We start from the raw sequence: 4,346 nt of genomic DNA on the forward strand, positions 1-4,346 counted from the left end.
CCTCCTTCTTCTAAAACTCCCCTCTCCCTCACCCCCTTTCAAGTTGGTGACAATCCCTAGGGGAACCAACCATTTTAGTTTGCCTAGGACAGCTTTGGTTTTAGCACTGCAAGTCCTACTTCCTAGGAAAGCCTCAGTCCGGGGAATTTAGGATGGTTGGACACCTTAGCTCCCTACTTTTCACCTTGTGAGTGCTAATAGAAGACCTCTAATACCAAAATTAACCTTACTAAGGGGTGAGCTTGAGAAACAGTAACGGGAAGGGGAAAAAAGAACAGTAGGCAATGGGCCTCTGTAGTCTTTGCTTGGGTAGAGGAAGCCACAACCCAGGAGGTACTTTTCACTCTGAATTTGGTAGAAATATAGACCAGAAAGTGATCTTTGAAGTTTGTGATTCTCAGAATTTACTTCCTTAGAGAAATTCGAACCATCAGTGCAAGTGGTGTTTATAATTCCTTCTATATTGGATTCAGAAATTACTCGCTTTTGGGAAAGGAAGACTGTGTAAATATTATTGGATTTGATTTCTCTGTAGTCTTCTTGAGTTCAATAAGCCACACTGTCATTTTTTTAAATATGTTGAACTTAATAATATTCAGTTCCACTGACTCCGTATTTTTTAATCAATGATCAAACCATACGTCATTTCATGATTGCTTCGGCAGCACATTTACAAAAATTAGAACGATACAGAGAAGATTAGCCTGGCCCCTGCACAAGGATGGCACGCAAATCTGTGAAAACCATACATCATTTCACTATTTTCAAAGTACTTTTATATTAGAAAGTCACCGGTCAGTTACACAGCTACCATCATTACAACTAAAAATAATGCTGCCAAGGTTGTCTTTGTCCTTTGGTTCGGATGGTGGTGAAGGTTGGTGATGTGTAGCAGCAATATACCTTGACTCCGGGAATGAATTGAGATTGATAAATTCCATCTAGTCATGGCTATACAATTTCTCTTTGTAGACTGCTCTTTCTTCCATCCTCCTTTGCTGCTAGGAGTGAAATGTTACCAACAGGGACCAATGAGACATAAAATGAGAGTCAGCTGGGAGTTTTCCAGGAAATGTTTGCCTTTCTAATGAAAGGGACAGACTTGAAAAAAAAAGCTGGCTGCCATCCCTTTCTCCTCCTTCCTATCTGGAATATGGATGTGATGCCTGGAAGTAAGGCAGCCACATCAAGTCCATGAAACAATACGCATGATGATGGGGAGCAATATGCCTATTAAGTCAGAGTGTGAAGGAGAACAGGAGCCTGAGCCCTTGATGACATAATCAGACCTTCCCTGAGATACCGTACCTCTGGACTTGTTTAAGAAAAACAAATGTCCTTATCATTAGGTGCCTCTTGATGCGTGGTCCTTTACTTGCAACTAAAAATCAATTTCATGCTGAAAAGCAAGGTAAATAATGCACAGTGGTAATACATGGCCATGGAAATGGGGATCTATGTTGCCACACTTGTCATGGCTTTTGGTGGATTTTTTTCATTCCATAGCTCTTTATACTAAATAGGAAAGGAAAACACTCTTTTTGTTTCCCTCAGTGCTCAATGATTATTCAGTTTCAGTATAAGCAAAATGTACTCTAATGTGCTCTCACTGCAGTGGCTATTAAGGGATGAGACATGTAATTCTATATGTTGCCATACTAAAATCCTTTTGTGCATCTTAGAAATAGAATGTCATCTGTGCTATATTGTTTTAGGGCACAAGGAAATAGACTGAGGACCAGCAGAGCTTCCAAGGCAATGTTTTTGCTGGGAGGCTGGGTTAACCCACCACAAGAATGAGACAATTGCTTCTAGTGGGCTGGGAGTTATACCCACAAACCCACTGCCGTCTACAGAACTAAGATTCAACCAATGCTCAAGTGGACAGTGAGCCCCACCCAAGGCAGTCCAAATAGCTTCTGTTGGTAGGAGGATAGATCTTACCTTGATCAAGGATGGGTAAAAAATGAATTCTGTAGGGAAATGCTATAGAACAAGATAAAGGGAACATCATCACAAAGGCTCAAAGAAAGAGCATGCCTCTGAAAATGATTTACTGCAGGAACCAGAAGATTTGGGGCAATGTATAGCATCCTTACTACACAGAAAAAAGGCAGAAAGGAAGAAAAAAAAAAACACAATAGAAACCCAAAGAAACAAATAATGTTAAGAATGAACCATAAGATTTTTGAGCACCCTTAACCCCTGAGTACCTACTGTGGACCAGCACTGCCCTGGGGCTCAGTGATGGCTAAAGCATAGCCCTTGATCACCAGGGGCTCATGGTGTTATGATTCCTTTCCTTCACAGTAACTTATTCCAAATTGAATTATAACAGTAAGCTATGATATCATGAGGTCATATCACATTCACTCTATTTTGGAAAGAAATTAAATTACCATCTCCTAAGTAAGTAAATGAAGTAGGGAATGCACAGAGGGCTGGAAGCCACTGCATGTTTCACTGAGCTCTGGTTGTTTTATGCGAGACACTCTAAGAAAATGCATCATTCTTTGGAAGATCTATTTCTCCTCGCTTATACGGAAGTGATGGAAGGTGCTACTTCCTCGACACAAGCTACTTCCTCTGTCCAGCCAGCCTGTAGCCCCTGGGTTGAGCCATAAGTCTCTGTGGACTCAGATGAATCTTCACTCCAGCATGGGGACCTGTCGGGGAGGCTCGCTCATCGTTTCTAATATTGATAATGCTCAGTCCAATCCTGGCCACCTCCCACTTCCAGCCTTCCCCTGCCCTTCTCTGAAGACAGAAATTAAGCCCACACACTCAGAATGTCCCATCCTGTCCCCCTCACTTCCAAGGAAATATCAGTTCATAGAAGAAGGGTGTAGGGGCAAGTGGACAATCATTCCTCAACCTATTATTTAAGCTCTTCTGACAGGACCTTGCGCCTCCTGAGCATACTGATGGGCCAAAGGATGGGGATGGGCCATAAGCTGGACCAGTTATAGAACACCGCCATGCTCTGGGCACAGCAACTGGGTAAGGGATAAACGTCTGATCCAGTGGGGCCAAGTGCAGTATATTTTTGGAATCCATGACCTAGGGACCACAGAGCACAGTGCTCATTTTCTCTCTGTGGTGGAGACTAGCAGCTCTGAACTCATCAAGATGGCATTTCCCGCCATGTGGAGGAAGCTGGCCTGCAGTAGAAGGAAGGATACCCTCACGCAGAGGTGCGGGATGCCAGATCCGTTTCTAGCTGTTTCTGAGGTACACTCACATCTTGACCTTCCTACAGTCATACTAGTCTTCCAAACACATTTTCCCTAGACTCTAAGGGAGTTTAAAGTGGGTTTGGCATTTACAACCCAAAAAACCCTAACACTGTTATACCCTTTGTGTGTTTTTGTTTTCCAAAAGAAATTTTTTTTCCTGATTGTAAGAGTGATACTTATAAAAATTCAAATATTGGAAAATACAGTATATAAAATAAAAATTACCATAATTCCACCATCTAGACATAATCATTGTCTTTTAATATTCTTCCAGGCATTTCTTTCTTTTGAACTATAGATAGATAGTTTTACAGGAGTGTAATTTTATAACATACCATTTCACCTAAAAATACATTTTGGATATTTTTATGGAACAATATTTCTAAAATCTACATTTTGAAAATGGTTGCATAGAATTTTATATTCAACTGCTTTAATTAACATACCCAGTCCCCTTTGTTGAACATTTAGGTTACTTCAAAAGTTCTGCTATTATAAAGAACACAACAATGAACATATCTGTATGTACATTTTAGAGCCTTTGATAGATCTCTCACTTCTTAAATTCTAATACTCTTATTTGTTTTGGCAACTTTTCCTGCGGCCTATCAATTTCATGTATGCCCTCTTGATTCACTCCTTATTTACTCATTCATACTGTCTACAAACATTTACTGAGAGTATGTTATGTATGCCGCGGTACTAGATTTTGGGAAAACAAATGTGGGTAAATTTGGGGTTTTATCCTTAAGGAGGAAGGAGAAACTAGCATCTATTAAAATCTGACTCTGTGCTAAGCACTGTACAGGTTTATTTCATTCATTCTTCATTTAAAAAACAAACACCAACCCTGTGCCGTGGTATTATCTTTTTTATATAAATGAAGAAAGGAAGATCAGAGAGGTTGAGTAGTTTGTCCAAGATCACACAGTATGTAAGTGCACACCTATGTCCAGGTCTGACTTCTTTCTATCACACATAGTTTAGAGAGAGAGAGATGTGAAAACAAATGACAAAACCAAGCTGTAAGTAAAATCGGAACAAAAGGATGCATTTAGGTCCATCAACCACAATGATCAGCAGAGACAGACCTGAGACAAGTCTTTTATC

General features: G+C 40.4%; 1 non-coding gene across 1 annotated transcript; it reads left to right on the top strand.

Moving 5' to 3' along the window:
* Nucleotides 1-653: 653 nt before the first annotated feature.
* Nucleotides 654-756, top strand: LOC114200094 (U6 spliceosomal RNA). Its single transcript, XR_003607401.1, has one exon. It is a non-coding gene; the product is annotated as a U6 spliceosomal RNA (small nuclear RNA).
* Nucleotides 757-4,346: the final 3,590 nt, after the last annotated feature.

Source organism: Eumetopias jubatus, unplaced genomic scaffold (genome assembly GCF_037043125.1).
Source record: "Eumetopias jubatus isolate StellerSeaLion01/CBP00866 unplaced genomic scaffold, mEumJub1_p1.0 scaffold_12, whole genome shotgun sequence".
NCBI classification, from domain to species: Eukaryota; Metazoa; Chordata; class Mammalia; order Carnivora; family Otariidae; genus Eumetopias; species Eumetopias jubatus.